Consider the following 20,492-nt stretch of genomic DNA (forward strand, 5'->3'; position numbering starts at 1 on the left):
TGGTGTTCCTCACTGCTCATTGCCAAGCATTCTGCAGGTTGGCACCAGAGACCTAGTTCAGTACCAGAGAGGGGCTGTCATGTCCACAGGTCGGTGCCTGGCTTTGGCTGTGTCGTGTTGGATGCCTGGCTTTGGCTGCACCATTCCCGGATGTTATTCTTTCTTTTCCCATGGAGTTCCCTGAGTGGCAGCAAGAACCAGAGGACAGAGCTGGTCTGGGGATGCTGAGCTCCAAGTGTGAATGGGTGTCTTGCCTTCTTCCTTTTGCCTTGTACTTCCTTCTTCCTTGTCCTTCTTTCTCATTTTAGACCCTTTGAGTTGGAAATGGATGCATATACTCTATCATTCTTTGGTGTGTGTAAAGAGAAAGAAAGTGCAATTTCTTTGGGATATAGTTGGTGCTCTAGAAAGATGGAGCAGGTGTGCCTGGGCTCCTGACACATCTGTCATCACTGTGGGGTAGGGTGTACCTTACTCTGTCAGAGGCTTGAACTTGCCATGGAGTGGCAGCTGAAGGTTGATGAAGGTTAAGGGTAAACTTAAGATCCCCTGGATAACAGTGAGGGAGGCTGAGATGTGTTGGATGTAGGAGGACTAAAGAAACAAAGATCATGCATAGGTGGTGGGATAGAGGAGATGTTGGCTGCTGGCCTTTAGAGGCCTCAACTCCCACCATTATATTGGTCTGGGGCTTCTGTGAATTGGCTTGTGAACTCTGGGGTGTTCAGCAACACCCCTAGCTTCTACCCACCATGTGTCAGCGACAGGCAAAGGCTACTGCTCCTCTGTGGCAAACAGAAGTGCCTCTAAAGAGTGCCCAGTGTCCTTTCTTATGGGGAATTGCTACTGTAGCCCAGTGGCTCTCCTAAGTCTTCTGGTAATGTCTCTAGGTGGTCCTGAATTAAGTGAGCAAGTGTGATAGAGTCCAAATTCTGTGAGTTTACCTTCCCAGGAGTGTATGTACCTGGGTGGTACTGAACGAACCCCAGAGTCCTTTCAAAAATTGTGGCCCTGGGTTAGGTGTATTGTTCAATTGATGCAGTGCAAGCCTAGCAAGCTTAATAGGCTGAGTTTTTAAAAATCTTAGTATTACCAAAAAACTGTGGTCCAGCTAAGTATGGTGATGCATACCTGTAATCTTCACATTTGGGACCGAGCAGGGTCTGTAAGATGCAGTCTGGACTTTGTAATAAGAGCTTGTCTTTTTTTCTTTTTTGTCAGTCATGGGCCTGAACTCTGGGCCTGGGCACTGTCGCTCAGCTCTTCAACTCAAGGCTAGCACTCTACCACTTGAGTCATAGCACCACTTCTGGCTTTTTTCTGCTTATGTGTTGCTGAAGAATCAAACCCAGGGCCTCATGCATGCAAGGCAAGCACTTTACCACTGAGCCAACTTCCAAGCCCAGAGCTTATCTTTTTTTAAAAAAAAAAAAAGCAAGAGGTGGTTTGGTGGGAGGGGAATGGAGAATGACTGGATGTAACTTCTTTTGCAGCTATGTTACCTTGACTCTCTTCAAGTCTGATTCATCCTCCATGGGGCTGCAGTCCTATGGGTGCTCTTATTAACCTTCATTGGTCTGGGTCTGGAGCATCTTGGATATGACATAAGGTCTTACTCTGAGTCAGACTTGAACATGTTTCCTAGTGTGAGAAAAGCTTCTTTTCTATGAAATGTACATTTATTACTTTCTGTCTATCTTGTGAGAATAGTTTTCTGGAAAATTTCCTTGTTGTCCTGGTGGCTTGGCCTTTATTGATTACATTTTGGTTATATTTTTGCCTGCTGCACTTGAAGAATCCTATTCAAAGCTCCTTGAATGTTTGTGAAACCCTGTTAATTCACATCCATTTGCATATTCTGTATCTGAACTCAGCCAGTGTGAGCACATGGGCAAGGCCTCTTGGCTTAGGGAATAAGATTGAGCAGCGCCTGCTATGTGTGCTTACTGGCCAAATTTTTGGTTGATGGCACACCTTTCTGCAGGAGTAAATTTTGTCTTGCTGAGTTCCTTTGGAGTTGATGTTCTTATTCCTAGAGGACAGCCCAATATCCAGAGCCATTTCTAACACTACTGACTCTAGGATAGCTTCAATGGGCAATTTTCATGAAGACTTTCAGGGAGAGAGCAGCAATACTGGGTTTGGCTGACCAGCAACCACTCTTGTTCTCCTGGAATCCAGGACCTGCCCTTTGCTCCCTTCCTTCTCTGTGGCTGACAGAGCCTCTGTCCGGTCCCTGTGGATCATGGAGTGAGAGCAGAGATTACAGTTCTGTCCCCTCCTCCCCAGCTTCTCCAAGCTCAATGGTGGATTGTGGCTCTTAGGTCTGTATGATGTGGCCATTGCAGGCCCAATATAAAGTGATTGTGTCTGCAAGTCAGTGAGTGTGTGTGTGTGTGTGTGTGTGTGTGTGTGTTTGTGTGTGTGTGTGTGTTGTGTGTGCATGTGCACAGACTAATACTGGTTCTTCAACTAAAGGCCTCTTGCTCTTGCTTAGCTTTGTTGCTCAAGGCTAGTGCTCTATTACTTGAGCCATATCTTCCCTTGACTTTATGCAAGTTGCAATGCTCAGATCTCAGCCTGCTGACTTCTCCATTTGTAGAGGTGGTTTTCCTGTCTCCTAGAGCTCACTGTCCCTGTCCTTTTTTCCATGCCTTGCACGGGACCTGAAGCAGAAGCCATGCCTGTTAGAAGGAGCAGGATGCAGTTGTCATGAGAAACATGAAGCCTGAGATACTGTGGCAGCACAGGGTGTATTGGAAGCTGAACCCACTCCAGTAGGAGAATGTTTGCCTGTGTCGAGGAGCTTGGTGTGGCTGTGCTGCTTTGGCAGGGGCAGAACCACTTCAAAAGTCAAGATATTTGGCTTGGTCATTGTCACCATCAGTTTTACATGGTATTTGTTTGGTCTGTGGTGAAGGGTCTATAGTTGTTGTCTTTTCAGAAGCTGCTGGTGAAGCTGTGGATAGGGGAGAGACTGGAATAGACCCTGAGGTTGGGCCTCAGATGGGTGGGCCTCAGCCCTTGTCTCCCCTCCCCTCAGGTGGGTGGGCTGCTGCCCTCACCTCTGCCTTTTGGCAACCAGCATCCACCGTGGTTCTGCCCTGGCAGAGAGCCTCAGCACCTCATCTAGAGGTTTTTTCTCTCTCTGAATGAGGCAGGGGTTTTTGTTCCACACTTCCCAGGTTTCTTCTGACAGCGAGAGGGAAGTAGAGCTGAGGTATGCAATTTGTTCAAGTCTTACCACCTTTGTTGAAAACTCCCAGAGTGGTGAGCAGTGTCTGGCCTGTGCTGCTCAAGACTGTGTTTGCTGAGGAAGCTACAACTCTGGGAGACAGTCGTTCCTTTTAGCAATGAAAATCACTGTGGATAGAACTATGATTTAGGATGAAAGAATCTTATCACAGTGGAGATTCTTGACCTACGTTGGCCCCTGTAGCAGAATGTTGCTGATTGACAGCAGGTAGGTAGAGGGATGTACAGTGGGATGTAGGCTGGAACTGTTGGGTGGCTTGCCCCTAAGTGCTGGTGTTTTGATACAGCACAGGGCTGTTCTCATTACCCATCCTTTCTGCCTGCATTCACATCCTTTTGGGGGACACAGTTTATGTTCTCCAGCTTAAGTTCTGCATTCCCTTCTGCTGTGCTCTGCAGACAGGTCACCTCCAATCTTGACTACCCTGGTCTCAGCGAGGTGGAGGACTCACCATTCCAGATGAGCCCTTGAGCAGGGCCCAGGCCCAATGGGTTTGTCTGTGTTCAGGGTTATAGAACCCCGAGATTCCTGGTTCTCTTTCCTGCTGTTCTGGGAAATTGAGATTCTTATAGAGATGTGCAGTCTTTATTTATGGTGTTCACCACTGGCTCAGATATCTGCCTCTGCCCCATGGCAGAGCTTCCTTCAGTTCTCTGTCTCATAGCTATACCTCTTGATTTTCTTTTTGCCTTGAGAGCTCAGAGGATACCGTCTGGGCCAGCATTCCCTTTGAACTCCACCTGCAGAACAGGCTCGTGGAGGCTGTCCCAGCAGGCTGTTGCTGGAGGCTTCCTCTTCTTCTCTGTGAAAGTTAACTACTCACAGGTGTTCCTTCTGCTCCTGGGGCCACTCTGGTCTGGTGAGAAACCTCTGAGTCTTGTTTCCTGTTAGGAAGAGCACAGACCCTTTGTGCCCATATGGACCAGCCATGTTGAATAAATGGCATGCTAGTGTGCCCAGTGTCTGCCACATGGCAATGTGCAGCAGGCAGTTCGAGCTGCCGCTCTGGCCAAAGTAACAGAGGCTTCCAAAACTAGCTGGAATTTCCACTTTCTTCTTGAGTCCTTTGCAACTATTTCTATGCCCAAGGGCCCTGTTATAAGCATAGCTGGTCCTTAGGTGGCCATGTGTAGCATCAAGTCTTATGTTCTCCCCTCAGTCCTGTTCTAGGCTCTGAGTGGAATTGCCTGTGTGTCCTCCAGGACTGAGCAGGAGAGAGGAGCTGGATTTTGTACTGCACTCTTATCTTCATTAAGAAAAGGGTGTCTTTTATGTTCTGGTAACACCTCCCTGTAATCCCAGGAGACTGAGATATGTTTTTATGTTTTTATGATTGTGTTTTCAAGCCAATCAGGACAGAAAAGTCTTGGAAGCTCTGTCTCCAATGAACTATCAAATCTTTTGGTACTGGCATCAAAAACAAGACAAAGGTATCATCCTCAAATGGAGACTCCCAGGTGTCAAGACCCTCCCCAGGCGATGAGACCTCTCCCACTCGATCAGGTTCCCTCAGATGAGATGAGACTCCCCTCCTTGGATGGCTTCCCTGCTTCAGTGGCAGGGTGAACACAAGAGCACAGTATTGATTCTGCTGTGATGACCTGGCAGGATTACACCCTGTACTAAGGAAGTTTCTCCTGGTTGACTGGTCTTTCAGGGAGGCAGAAGGAGTAAATCTGAGGTGGTCCTTGTGTCCGGAAGCTCCTTGGGGAGAGGATTCTAGGTAGGGAAGATTCTCCTGTGCTTCACCTGTTGTACTGAAGCATTCTGGCTCACTGTGAGGAGCTAGTATCTTTGAAGCTTCTGTGCTGTGTGCTCATCTCCTTGTGTAACCCCACAATGTCATACTTGTTATAGGTCAGCCTTGAACTCAGTAGAATTGGGCTCCACTCCCATGTTATACTCTTCTCATGGTGAGGGCAGATCTACTAATTTTAGTCTCACCAGAATCACTTTGAACTTGAGGGAAGCCAGGACATGTGCATAGCATGTGTGAGGCCCTGAGTTCAAATCATGTGCTTCTTTCACAGGACCAAGAAGGGAAATGAAAAAGATTTCCACTTTTAGGTAGTGTACCTGAATTTACCAGCTACTTGGGACGCTGAGTCAGGATGACTGCTTGAGCCCATCTCTTCCCTGCCAGATGGGGTGATACAGTATTGAGTCCTAGGTACTCCCCAAACAAACAAATCCCGTGGAGTTTGGAGAAAGAGCAGATTTTTCGTCTTCCTTTCCTTGGAGGTGGAAGGTTGGCAGTTTCGGGACACCTAATAGAATCTTCTTGCAAGGAGAAGCCTGTGCTAATGAGATTGAGCATGGTTCTGGGACTGGGTGGAAGGAGTAGAAGCAGGGAAAAGTTGGTCCCTCTGCTCTGGCTTGTGTACCTGCAAGAAAACTTACACATTAGCAGGTTTGCAAGTCACGCACAGGTATGAGTGACTGCTAGTTCAGGTACCCACTCCTAAAGCCACCTCAGAGAAGCTTCATGAGGGGCCTGGGAATGTGGCCTTGTGATGTGTTTGTGTGTCTTTGTGTGTGTGTGTGTGTGTGTGTGTGTGTGTGTGTGTTTGTGTGCGTGCATACTTATGTGTGCCAGTACTATGTCTTGAACTCTGGGCATGGGCAATCTCCCTTAGATTTGTTGCTCAAGGTTAGCACTCTATCACTTGAGCCACAGCTCCCCTTTTAGCTTTTGTGGTGGGAAATTGTGTATAGGAGTCTCACAGACTTTCTTTCCTGGGCTGGCTTTGAGCCATGATTCTTACATCTAGTCTCCTGAGTAGTTAGGATTACAGGTGTGGGCTTGCTGGCACCTGGCTCTCTTTCATTCTACTTATGCTTTTTTTTTTATTTTTAGTTGTCAAGGGTCACCATTCATTTTGAGTACAGCACCTCTTATTAGGTCTTTTTAGGTCTTTCCCTCATTTGGAGTAGTCTGCCCAGCATTGTGGGTTCTGAGGTATTACTACCAATAGGTGGCCCTGCTGCCTTTGTGATCTGGCTTTGTTACTGTTGGTTGTGGGGCCTGAACTCTGTCCCTGAGCTCTTTTGCTCAAGAGCTACCATTTGAACTAAAACACCACTTCAGGTTTTGAGTGGTTATTTGGAGACACGAGTCTCACAGACTACTGGCCCAGGCTGGCATTGAATCCTCATCCTCAGATCTCAGTCTCCTGAGTAGCTAGTTAGGATTACAGGTTTCAGCCACCAGTTCCTGGCCAATGCAGCTTTCTTAGGAAGACTGTGATTGCCTCATACAAGCCTTCCTCAGCCTCATCTCTTTCCCACAAGGAATTTCTAGCTAAGTTCAGAGTCGGGCGGAACCCCGGATTTTTGGTTTTCATGGTGGCTTCATCATGTAGGCATGAGCAGTGATGTGAGCCACTGATGATCAACTCTGCCTTGGCCTCTGTTTCTCCTGGTGAAAAGCCCCAGCCTTTTGATGCAGCCTTTTGCTGTCTGGGGTCCAGCCCCAATCTCAGGCTTCCATGAACTACCAACCGTCAGCCAGCTTAGCAAAACACAGCAAGTGTCATCACTAAGATCTCAAGGGTTGTAGCAGCTGATCACAGAATGGCTCTGCCTTATCATATCATAGGAGTCTATGTTTATGTAGTGGATGTTCAAAGCTGCCATCGTGACAGTTTATTAAACATGTCCTAGCTGGCTTTTTTGAATAGAAATGAACAAACCAATTTCTAAAGTTTCTATAGATGTGCATAGGATCTGGAATGGGCAGGATAATTTTGAAAAGGATCAAGTTAAAAAAAAATGTTACAAAGTGCTTAGGACAATGAAAGTTTGGGACATTGACAGACAGGTAAATGAATAGAACAGAATGGAAAATTGAGAAGTAATTGAAGAATATAATGTTCATTGATTTTTTAAAAAATCAAAATGTCTTGATGAGAGAGATGGTTAATCCAAATCACAACTTGTGTGGAAGGAGATGAGCCTGAACTGTGGCCTCTACACCAAATATAACTCCACGTGACAAGTGGGACTATGGAGGGAAGCCAGAACTCTGAAAACTAATGTTTGACAAGAAGAACATACAGAACATGAATTAATTATACTTCGGAGAAAATAAGATGCATTGGACTTTAGTTTGCTTTCAGAGAGCTAGCAAAAGGACAGACTATAGAGAACCTGTTGTCAATGTGTCTATATCTACATATTTATCTGCCTGAAGAAGTATACAAAAACCATATAATAATTTCTTTTTCCTAGTATTGAGGATTGAACTCAAGTCCTCAGCACTTTCTGAGGTCAGATTAGAAAAGGCAAAAGATGGGGCTCAGTGGTGGAGCACCTGCCTAGAGTGTACATGGTCTGGATTTTGAGCCCTAGCATTGCCAATAAAGGACAAAAGCTTTTTTTTTAAACAGTTTCTATTTGAGATGTGGTATATGAATGTTAAATGAGGACACAAAAAGCTATAACAGCAGTATTCATTAGAGAAGTCACGTGTTAAGATCACAGGGTGCTCAACTGGGATGAGTGTCCCTCAAAGACTCATGGTGGTAGTGGAAGGGGTGAGATCATTGAGATGTAGGGCTTGGTGAAAGGATGTTACATTATTGGTGTGTGCCCATGTAGGGGATACTGAGGGTCACCTCTGTGTCTTTACCATCACCTTCTGGGAATTGAGCCATCTCACTTCTGCCAGGTTGTAATGTGTAGTCACAGGCCCCAGAGGAGAGGTGCCAACTGACACAGACTGACACCATGAGTGAGTGATCATCTCTCTGTTGGCAGAGAATAATACAGAACATGCAGATTGCTGTTGAGCAATAGAAAATGGTACAGACAGTCACTCTGGAAATAGACAGCTTTTTGTGCATGTAGAATGTAACATGGCTATTTTGCTCCTAACTATTGTCCACACTACAGTGTGGCCTCAGGAGGACTTGTTTGAAGATGTTTATAGGAGCTTTATTTGTAGTATCAGCCAAAGCGTGGAATACTCAGATGTGTGCCTGCAGGTGACAGGAAATGAGTGCATGGTACATCTACACTATGGGGTAACATACAGAGCAGTGAAAAGCAACTTGTGCTGAGTGGTCTAGCTTGAATTCAAAAGGGTTGTGATTCCATAAACCTGAAGTGTTATAAAAGGTCACACCAACCTAGAGTGACAGGAAATCAAAGTTCTTTGAGTCCATGCTGGGAATCTTCTGGGTTGTTGGTACTGTTGTCAGTAGAGGCATGAGGTACAGCTTTAAAACGGGCTTCATTGAAAAGTGTTTTATCAAGGGTGAAGTATACCTCCAAAAGAGACGTTACCCAGAAAGAACAGAAAGACCACTGCAGTGACTTGGTTTGATTTAGGGAGAGATAGGGTTAAGCCAGAATACTTGGGGGAGGAGCCCATCCCTTGAGTTGTCAAAGGCCTTGAGGAGCCTGAACCTCTTAGGCGTTTGAGATGTGCCCAACACTGTCAGCTGACCTGCATCTGGGTTTGCTCCTTGGCACCAGAGGCATCAAGGGAGAGCAAGAGGCAGTCATCGCTTGGAGAGGAAGCATTTAACTTCTGAGGTGGCAACACAATACTGTCTCACTGTAGAGATGGCTGAGGAAGATTAGCAATAAATTTTTGACATGTGCAAACTCCTTTTCAGTTCTGGGTACCAAATAGCCCTCCCAGAGTGAGGGAGGAGGATCAGGCTACCACCTTGGTTGTCAGTGCACTGCTGTTCATCTGCTTTTTAACTGACAGGAATTGTTTAAGAGTCTTTGTGGAAGACATTCAGATGTAAAGTTCTCTGTATTCCCATTTGCTCCCTCTGGCTTTTAGTTTTTTGTTTTTTTTTTCCATCTTGCTAGCTGTTCAATTTTGGAGTATCACACCCCAGTCATCTTTTATACTAGACAAGTTTTGTAATGTTAATTTTAGTAGTAGTTTCATTTAAATCAGATTTTATGTATTTTTTGACTTATTAAAAATTGAAGTTAAGAGAGTCACTCACTGTGCTGTGGTATTTTCTGCAGTCTAGCTGCATTTCTGTAGATATTCCAGGAGGAGTTGCTACTAAGTCATCTACAAGTAATGGAAGCTTGGTGTTTTGGATGCTGAGACTTGAAATATACTTTGTCTTGCTTGTTTCATCCATTTAGTCAGTTCAGTTTCTTTTTGAATTTTTGTAAGCCAGCATTGGAATATCAATGTTGTCATGAGTACATTTAGGGTTGTGCTGGCCAGGAAGTAACATTTCAAGTCTGTGTGGGCTTTCAAGTTTCTGTCACAGTAGTGCAGAGTGGAGATGAGGAGACTGTCTACCCTAAAACCAGGGCAGCTGGGTGCAAAACAGGACCATGGTTATGCCAGTGGGATAACCGTGTGGGAGTGAGTGGAAAGGGTTGTGTCTGTGGGTTGGGGATGCATACTATCTGGAATGTGGGAGGATCTGGATTTCATCCCCACTATTGGAAATAAACCACCTTGGGTTTTTCCAAAACAGATGAATCTGTTTGGCTCGAGGGCTAGAACATATCAGTAGAGTACAGGGCTGCCCATGTGGTTTAAGCCAGAGCAAAGCCTTGTTTTCTTTTTTTGCAGGTGTGATCCCCCTTTATCCTAGTGGGATGTACTTCTGACTGAGAAGAAAGCCAGCAGTGTGTCTGCTGCAGTTTGTGAGGAACCCCTGCTCTGGCTGGGGTCTCGATGCTAGGTGTTGAGATCTTCTCCAGGGAGAAACATTCCAAGGGCTCTGATCTAGTGCCTTCCATGCAGGCCAGCATCCAGCCATGGTGGACCATGGGGTGCAGAAGTGTGTGCCTCCACAGGGTTTCACAATGGGTTTTCTAATGCTTATTTAACAGTAATACTTCACCGATCAGATGTTCCCTTACTATGCACATTTGGAAATCTGTAAAAGCTACTTTATGATGCTTGCCAGATTCTCTTTTATTAAGACAGTAACACACAGCATTCTTCAAGGTCCTTTTGTGCTTCCCATCCATGGGAAGCATTTCTTGTGACCATGATGCAAGCGTCATCCAGGTTCCAGCAGCTCCTGTTGTGCAACAGAGGTGCCCAGTGTGGTGAGGTGAGTGGAGTTGGGTAGACGGTCCACCATGCAGGGTGTGAAAGTGCAGCGGACTCTGTCATCAATAGCATATACTCCTCTCCACTTTTATTATGGTCTACACAAGGGCCAAGAACCTTTTTCTCAGCCAAGGGCCATCTGGATTTTTATGACATTGTTCTGGGGCTTAACAGACAGCTGTGAGCATCCAGTGAAAAACATGTGTGCTGACCTGTCACATGTCAAGTGATTTTTGTGGCCCTTACATGACTGACTGAGTGTCCTTCAATTCTGGTCTCAAAGGAGGATTCTGGAGCAATAGTGGAAGGTTGAACACTGCTTGCCAGTGGGACTTGGGGTGTTTGCAGAATTGTAGATTGCTCCCCCCAGTGCTCTCTCTCCCACTTCCTGTATTAAGCTATTTGTTATTTCTAGTCTTCTTTCTCTCTGTTTTCCCTTCTTGTCTCTGGATTGCTTTCCTCTGTCCTCTCTCCACTATCCCTTAACCTCAAGTTCTTTTCCTTTCCCTTCTCAGGTAGGCAGAATTCTCCTGAGAGTTTGTGTGCAGGGGGAAGAAGAGCATCCTCATGGCTGGGTAGGTATAGGCTGCAGCTGATTGGAATTCCTGCTGTCTCCCAGTGTCATCTTTTCTCCCTGTTTAACTTTCTCTATCAGCTCTAATGTGGGAAAGCAGAGCAAGGGGAGTAAAAACTAGAGACATGCCTGGGAGAAATTCCGCTCGTCTGTTCCTGGTGAGGTTTGAGCCCTCATGCACAGATTTTATTTAGTCCATTTAATATAGTGGCTGTGGAAGTTGGTAGCAGATGTCTTGAATCCTATTGAAGGAACTATAAATATGAGCTTGTGGCACCTTGATCTTATACATGGGCCCAATTTGATTTCAGTTTATTTAATTAAAACTTGACAATGCTGCTAGCTACACTGCAGTAGGTATAGGAAACTTCTGACTTCAGCTTACAAAACTGCGACGGACCAGCTCTGCCTGAGCACTGGGACCAATGGGACAGGGATCTGGGGATAGGAGGGCAAAGAGTAGGCGAAGTGACAGACACAGACTCAAAAGAGTTGCATCTGAGTGTATCTTTATTGAGGAGAATTAACATTTTCATACAGTGTGTGATTGTGACATAGATTCTTTTTTTATTTAAGCAAGTAATCAATTTTTAGGAAAAGAAAAACATTGATGGATTACATAAAAATTGATTACTATCCCACCAACTATTTAAGCTAAATGGTGCGAAACAATGCGTCATCTAGTCAGCCTTTTTATGTTTAATAATGAACAAACCTAAGACAGGGCTGTACATATATTGCACTCTTTTTATTTTTTTCATATATTTTCAAGCCCCTTTGAAACCATCCTAAAAACCACGTTCAGGTTGAATCAGGCATTCTCCATTTTCTATAATTTTAATCCCAATATTTGTTCACATAAATTTCTTATTATTATTTTAAACTGTCTTGTTGTTTTGATAATAAACACCATAATGGTCCAGATCTACTTAATCTTTGCATAAAATCTAATGAGTTCCAAAACACCCTTTTTCCTTTTACATTAATCCATCTATTTTCATCTTTGTAAACTCCTGTATAAGGCAATGGTTCATGGGTCAGCTCAGGAAATGTGATGTCACTAACTTTATATTTTGTGGGAAATCACCATCTATTCCCTATAATGTAAGCTGGACTAAAAGTAGTCATAACTGTTGGGGAATTTTTCTTTTCCTTTAATTATCAGGGGTCCCTTTTTCTAGAACTCTCTGTGCTTTTGGGATAACTCCTTCTGGCTTAGTTTAATTCATTAATTCTGCCTGTTGTAACATATCTAGAGATTTTAAATTTCTATATTTACTATGAATGAGCCACAAAACTGCTTGTGAAATTGTAGGAGTTCCTGGAGGCAGTGTCACATCAAATGATAGATTGATTGTGGCATTGCCCACATTTAATCTTTTGTCTTTATTATTCAGAGAAGCTGTCTCCATTGGATTGGAAAGAAACAACATGCTCTATTCGTGGATCAATAGAAAAATAGCCAAAATGAGAATAAAGGCAATGAATGTATAGCCAAGAAGAATATAGTAAGAATAAAGGTAGAGGCTATAAAGGTGCAGCCAAGTGTATGGGAGACCTTGAACCAACATCCCCTTCCTGCAGGCATGCTTCCTTGAAGCTTATGCTTTATCTGGCATGATATCTCCTGCAGATTCTGAAGGAGGTGGCATGGCACAAAACCTAGACCTTTCTACCTACACCTTCCTATTTCATGCAGCTCAGATAGCACTGTCTCTTCCTAGTGGAGATTTTGCTCATGAATATGGGTGCTTACTGATGTGTCCTGTGTAAAGAACTTGAGAAGATTGCAGTTAATAAAGCAAGGTACAGTACCTTGGAAGACCCAGAAACATTGAAGTGGGTTCAGAGTTAATTGGAAGAGAAGAGAACTGGAATGAACGCTGGAGTCAAGGTGGCTTCTGCATGTGAGCTTTTAGTTGGACTGCAGCCCCAGTGTGAAATGGAAGACTTCTTTGTCTCCATTGGACCAAGAGACCCTTGTGGTCAGGTCAGCAGGAGGATCCTGGAGTGATTTGTTAATCCTGCCCTACAGGGGAAAGGGGGATTCTGCATATCCCCCATGGGAATGGGCAATTGGCACCACAGTCATGGGAGATCGATTGTAAAATGAGCCCATTTTATTTTATTCACATAAAATATTATAGGCTTGTTTAAAACTTAATTCTCATCCTGAGTATGCAAAATACAAATTCCAAAAAAATGTTCAATTTTTTTTACTTTGTACTTTGCAAATATACAAAATAGAAGTTTGGTTAAATTTATATTACATATTTATTAAGGTGAAGAACTATGTAACAAGTTAGCTCTGCTTAAGACATACTTAGGAATAAACGATTGTACAAATTATTGTGCCTTTGAAACCACATTGCATAACAGACTATCTCCGTAAAAATTGTTAAAGAAGTAAACCAAGTATAACTTAGTCATACATATAGATCAGAAGACAAATATACAGTCCTTGTCAGGGCTGGGAAGGTGGCTCAGTGGTAGAGCGCTTGCCTTGCATTCCTGAGGCCCTGGGTTCGATTCCTCAGCACCACATAAGCAAAAAGAAAAAAGCTGGAAGTGGCACTGTGGCTCAAGTGGTAGAATGCAAGCCTTGAGCTGAAGAGCTGAGGGTCAGTGCCCCGAACCAGAGTTCAGGCCCCATGACCAGACCCCCCCCAAACATATATATATATATATATATATATATATAGAGAGAGAGAGAGAGAGAGAGAGAGAGAGAGAGAGAGAGTCCTTGTCAAAGCATACAGCAGTTTGAGAACTTTGGCTTCCTCTTTTGTACCTTTAGAACCAAGACTCATCAAGCACCATCATTTAGGCTATTAGAACACATATTCTGTACTGAAATCTCTTCCTCTTCTTCTAACTAAATAATGGCTTTTAGAAGGCAAAGGGAATACAAGGTGTTCTTTATATTTATATTGCATCTGAGACAATCTGTGAGAAGCAGAGTGGGGGAGGGGTGTAGAGTGAGACTAACACCACCACAAGGCCACAAGAGGCAGGCCTCCTGGAGCAGAGCAGAGGCCAGGCCTGTGGAGAGGAAAGCCCTGTGGTATAGAGAGGCCTGCTGGAAAGAGAGAGAAACCTGCCACCTGGAGGCTGCAGCTGCTCTTAGTTCTGAGGTAGCCCAGGACAAGGCAGTTATAGACCAGCTAGTAAAACTCCTTTGTCACCTTTGGCCATGGATTTTCCCTCCTCTGAGATCATTACAAATTCAAGGGAATTCTGGTCTTCCCTCTCCCTCACCCCACCCCAACTGATGGATCTAATTTGCACCCCATTATCCACAGCTTCCAGTAATCCCCATGGTGGTGTCTTGTAAATCCAGGAATACTCAAGTTGATTGAGAATTGCAATGATAGCCGATACAATCTCAGACCCATGTGTTCAATTTTGTTTTTTTAATTTTGCCTTTGGATTCTTCCTTTCTCTTGATTATCCATTCACAAGAGATATTGGAAACTTTCCCATGGTTGTAGTGCTTTGCCAACATGAGCTCTCTCACATGGGAAGACAGTATGAAGGATTTTCTACTGGCAGTATGTGACTGTGTATCCACAGTCAGGGATTTAACAGTGTCTCTATGCATCAGGCCAGGGGACCCACCTGGACAAGGCTGTTTCTATGCATCAGGACAGGAGACTCATCTAGACAAGGCAATCTGTATGCATCAGGCGAGGGGACCCACCTGGACAAGGCCGTCTCTGTGTGTCAGGCCAGGAGACGCACCTGGACAAGGCAGTCTCTATGTGTCTGTCCAGGTGAGCCCACCTGGACAAGGCCGTCTCTGTGAGTCAAGCCAGGAGACTCACCTGGACAAGGCAGTCTCTATGTTTCAGGCCAGGGGACCTATCTGGATAAGACCCTCTCTATGGGTCAAGCCAGGAGACCAACCTGGACAAGGCTGTTGAACTTGTGGCACAGGAATGGCAGCACGACTAGTGTTGCCTGGTCAGTTCATCAGAATGGGCAAACTTCTACCCAAAGCCATCCCAGTCACAGTGGTAAGGTAAGGTGTCTCACCTGTATGGGTTCAGAAATGCACCTTGAGATGAGAGCTCCTTGGATAGATTTGGCTGCAGCCCATGTGCTCACACGCATGGGTGGCCTTTGTGTGGCCATGACCTTCTTACTTCCTTCGGCTTTGGCTCCTCTGGCAGGTAGGAACCAGGTCACCTGCTCAGGCAGGCAGGGTGGGTAGTTGGGCCCTCGATGGGCATGGGATATAGGGGCTAGCAGTAGAGTTGGGTGACAGTCCCTATTGACCAGCAATTCCTCATGACAGGCTAAGGTAGTCCTAATGGGGACCTGTTGCCCCAAGGAGAATTCTTTTTTTTTTTCACTTTTCCACAAACTTTGTTACAAACATACAATTCTTTAAATATAGACTGTAAAACACCATTTACAAAAGTCTGCTATTGTAAGGAGTGCACACTAGCAGGAAGGATTCTTAACTTTTTCTATGAGTTTTCTGTCAGTTTTGCTAGTTAGTGGTAAATACGGGACCCGCTGTTTTACAGGCCTGTCCGAAGCTTGTGGCTGTATTCACATTGCTCTTTTGAAGCAGCCCTGCATGTATCAAAATTGTTCAGAATCTGAGCTTCAACCTACAGGCAGTGAGATCAACAGCCCGTCTGGACTCTGCTTTTTGAACGGTTTTCAGGAAGTGTGATTTCTGGACGGGTACTGCACTTCACAGATTTGTTTGAATTGCCCATGCAGCTCTATGTTAAAGTGCATTCTTCTTTTCAAAAATAAGCAAGAGAAATAATCTTTTTACTTTTTAATTAACCAAGGTACTTAAAAAAATGAACTTTTTGGTCTCTCAGCAGATATTCTCAAATTGATCCTACTACTACAATTTCCATGTTCTATTTACAACATTTATAGGAATCACACCAATGCCACTTCTTGGTAATGACCTCCACCTTTAGAGATCAAGGGAAGAACTTTAGTGAGCAGCAACCCATCCACTCAACGAGTTTGCCTTGTGCTTTATGCCTGACTTATTGTGCCTACCTCAGCAACCCCCAATGTAAAACTGCTTTTATTTTTTGAAAAAAAAAATTCCTTTTGCCCAACTTTTAAACTATTTTAGTAATGAATTCTCTAGTTCAAGCATTGGCTTTTGAATTTTCGCATCCTGGAAAACAATTCTGCAAAGAAAAGACATGGGGCCAGATTCCATGCAAAACCATTAAAAAACAATCCAATTTGTTTTGATTTGCTGATGGCTTCTTGAATTCTTTTTTGCCTTGTCCATGATTGTGTAAAGTTGCATTCCTTTTCATAAACCTGGACTCTCAGGACTGGGTAACTGCAAAGGTCTCTCTGTCTCAAGAATTTCTGTGCAGATCTCGATCCAAAACGCTGATTACAATGAAGGTGAAGGATAGACACTGCAACGGCGGCTAGGCCTGGAGAGATACTTTAGATTTATCCAGGTACAACACAAATTCAACTGTTATACACAGATGGATCTGGGTAAGTCAGATGTGTTTAGGGGCCCAGACTCGAAATCTATCCCCTTCAGGATTATCTAGATGAGCTTAGGAACCTCGGGTGGGAAATAGAAGCTGAGACTCTTGCAGGTGAGGAGATGCTGTTGTCCTCTCTTTGCAGGTTGCTGTCAATTTCTGGAACTTTACTGCTTTACTCACTGTTCAAGACTGTTGTCTTATGGTTATTTCTCTTAACTATATTATTTTTTTTTAATTTTGTTGGTTTTTTTTTCTCCCTTGGTGGCCTCCCGGGCTCCCTCTCCACTAGCTCACAGGGGAATGAGCAAGAATGGGAACTAGCCAGGGGGATGGGGGATGGGGGGTGCGGGTAACAGGGTGGGGGAGGCCAGGGGGGAAAGCTGCCATTTCAATCCTCATCCACCTCCTCGCCTTAGGACTCCTCACCCTCCCCCCCAGCACGATGCTCATAAAGCTTATCCCTCTGCTGCTCCTGATTTTCTTTCATCTCATCCGCATACCGGCAGAAGACGCCACCAAACTTGCTCCAGGCCTTGAAGGGCACGGTGATGTCATTGCGGTAGGAGGGCTTCACCTCACTCACACGTAGAAAAACTCCGTACTTGTTGCAGCCCACATCGAAGAAGAAACGTTTGGAGTCCACAGTAATAGAGGTGCCCTCCGGGAGTTCCCCGCACAGCCCCCCCCCCCCCCCCCCGGGGCTGCCGGCACCGCCTCTTGGGCCTCCGGCCAGCTCGTCCTCCTCGCCTCCCTAGTGGTCGATGAGCTAGGTGAGCATGTCGGAATTCGATGAGACCTTGCGCAGGCAGCACGATGGTCTGGCCGCTCTGGAGGCCACCAGGCCCAGGGCCTGCGCCAAAGCCGCCGCCGCTGCGGTTGAGGGTCTGGCGGATGCGCAGGAAGCGGCCGCGCTGGTTCTCCTTGAGATCCAGGTAGTATTTGCAGTTCTTGCGCACCAGGAACTCGCTATTTTTTTTTTTAATTTTATTTTATTTTATTTGAGAACATACTGTACAGAGGGGTTACAATTACATGGGCAGGATAATGCATACATTTCTTACCAAGCATTGCAGCCTCCTCCTTTGTTTACCCTTCACCTCCCTTCCCAACCTCCCCCCTCCCCCCCACCCAATCCTTCCCCCCCCACCCCACCCCCACCGACATTGTAAAGCTCGTTTTTGACATGAAATTTTGTACTTCTCATGGTTGCAACAGGTCCACCTGAATCCTTAAACGACTTGTTTGTCCCCATCTCCTCCACAACTTATACTGACATCAAATATAGTGAAAGCGGGGGTTACACTGTGGGGGAGGAACATACAAAGCAACAAAGAAATAATCTTATAAATGCGTTAGAAACACATGCATGAAAGAAAAAAAACATTAAAATACATATTTAAGGGTTTGTTTTCCTAACATCACATTATCTGACCTTTTCCGCTTGACTCATAGATGTACTAGATATTGCAAATAAGGGAAACCATGGGACCTATGTTTCTTTGGTCCTGGCTTACTTCACTTAATATAATTTTTTCCAAGCCTTTCCATTTCCTAACAAATGGGGAAATGTCATTCTTTCTGATGGAGGCATAGAATTCCATTGTGTATATATACCACATTTTCTTGATCCATTCATCTACTGAGGGGCATCTGGGTTGGTTCCATATCTTAGCTATGGTAAATAATGCTGCAATAAACATAGTTGTGCTGGTAGCTTTAGTGTGGTCTTGTTTATAAACATTTGGGTAAATGCCCAAAAGTGGGATTGCTGGGTCATAGGGGAGTTCTATGTGAAGTCTTTTGAGGAACCTCCATACTGCTTTCCAAAGTGGTTGAACTGAGGAGTGCCGGGCCCGCCGCCCTCCTCTGTGCCCACTGCCAGCTGCTCGGGACTGCTGGGGCCCAGCTGCCCATAGTGCTCGATGATGTCGCGCAGCCAGTCGCGGAACTTGGCCACCACCAAAATGGACAGCGTGAGGCGGCTCTTGGAGCCGCCCGCGCCCACCTCGGGGATCTTCCGGAAGCTGGCCCTTGGCGTTCTGCTTCACGTCCAGGTAGAAGCGCTTGTTCTGGATGTCCAGCCGCTTCGAGGCCAGCTCCTGCGTCTCCTGCTTGCCGCCACCACGGGGTGCGGGCTGGAAGCCTCCCTGCCAGCTGCTGCCGCTGCCACTGCCGCCGTGCTCGCTGCCACTGTCGCTGTCCACCATCTTCTCTGCTGCCGCCTCGCCGCTGCCCGCTGTGCTCGCGCCCCCACCCTCTGCCCTGCGGCTGGCGCTCCTGGGCCCCCCCAGCCTTGTCCGCCTGCTCCTCACGCTCTCCCGCCGCTCATCGCCAGCCGCCGCTGCCATCCCCATCCCCCAAGGAGAATTCTTGTGTGCTGGGCCAGTGGCTGTTGCTGAGCTGGGGTACTGTACCCAAGTGGGCTTCCAGGTGCTGGCCAATGGTGGCAAGGAGACTGTGGCCTGTCATCATAGGGCACCACCACCATTGGGTGGCCACATTCCAGGCTGCCTTTGCTGACCGTGATGACCGAAAGGCTGCCATACTTGCTGCCAGTGGTGAATAAGCCCATTTTATAGAGAGGAATTACTATTCTTAAGTGCGAAGACTGGCATTGGTTGAAGGTCACTCGGCTGGAATGTATGGATTTGTACTCTGCTCATGCAACTTTAAATTGAGCCTCAGACTCGAGCACCATCCACTGCAGGGCTGGTTGGAGCAACAGCTGGACGGGTTCCTCCCTCAGGATCTCTTACTCAGTGTGTGTCTGTAAAACCCACTCTTACCTTTCACCTTCTACCTTGGGTAGCCTACATCAGGGTCTTTGGTTGAGTGCCAGGCTGTGCCTGCTGCCTGATGCCTGCTTGCAGGTTGGCCTGCTCTGCAGCCAGCAAAAGCTGAAAGTGTTTCATGTACCATGCACACCAGAGACTCTAATGCATCTATGCCAACATCCTGAGGGCCACTGCCCAGCAGAGAGCACAGCTGAGCCTCAGAGACCTAGAAAACCTCTCTTGGAATGCTGGCTCTGTTCCCTCTTCCTTTTTGTCACACTGTCAAAAATCCTATGTGTGCTAGACCAAGAAGTGGGTGGCTAGGCCAGTCCCTAATGGGACTTTGTTGCTGTACCCTCATGCACTTCTACCTGCCACATCCTGGGCTCGCAACCCACTGGTATAAGTGCTAGATAATCAGGCCACCACTTCACACTTCAGGACAAAAGAAGCTCACCTGAGGTCTTGGTGCAAAGTCTACATGTCCAGGACTTGTGTTACTAACCACATCCTCACTAGGGGATCAACAGTGTACTCTCTGGGGCTTCTTCCTCTCTGGGAATGACCAGGCCTTGCTTTATTCACAGGAGTGGCATCTTAGGCAGATCCAGGAGATGCGCAGCATGGATGTGTGCCTGACTTTCATGTAGAGACTTAGATGACTGAGCCAGCCATGGATGGACAGGGAAATGCTTCTGCATCCAAGTTGCCTTGATGAATTCTTACTTAGAAGATGACCTGGCTCTAAGCAGATCTCAAGGGGAAAACAAGAGTAGATGGGCTGGGCCACATCTGTAATTCTAGCACTTAGGTGGAAGAGATAGGTAGAGAGCAGCTGGAGGCCAAACTTTAACTTCATAGTGAGATTGTCTCAAAAGAAAGCCAACGACTGAGGAGGTAGATCAGTGGTTAAAGCAGTTTTCTACTGTGTGAAAGTGTCTGAGTTCAATTCCCAGCATTCTGAGGACAGCATAGACACAAGCTCTGTTTCCTGACCTCCTTTCAGAGGGAAAGGACCTAGCCACTTGATCAAGGTGCTTTACAATGAGAAAGACACCAATAGTACCTCAGTCCTGCACTGCCATTGAACCTTCCCAATCTGTCTGACCACTGATATGGACCAAGTCATCACTTCTGCTTCCCCACCACTAGGCCAGGGGACCCTTCCCTGTCTGTTCCTTCTCAGAAGGAACACAAGCCATGCTTCTCAGGTAGAACCAGAGTATTTTTGGCAGTTCCTTGGACCTGTTAGTCAGGCCGTGGACCTCAAGGAATCTGCTGTTCAGATGTGGATGTGTAGGGACTGACAAACCCACAGCTGAGGACAGAGATGGGGCCAGGGTCGCAA

At 45.9% G+C, this 20,492-nt stretch overlaps 1 pseudogene; it reads right to left on the reverse strand.

Moving 5' to 3' along the window:
* Nucleotides 1–16,758: 16,758 nt before the first annotated feature.
* LOC122097719 lies at nt 16,759–18,577 on the reverse strand (annotated as a pseudogene).
* Nucleotides 18,578–20,492: the final 1,915 nt, after the last annotated feature.

This window comes from Dipodomys spectabilis, unplaced genomic scaffold (genome assembly GCF_019054845.1).
Source record: "Dipodomys spectabilis isolate Male_0828 unplaced genomic scaffold, ASM1905484v1 ptg000428l, whole genome shotgun sequence".
Lineage (NCBI taxonomy): Eukaryota > Metazoa > Chordata > Mammalia > Rodentia > Heteromyidae > Dipodomys > Dipodomys spectabilis.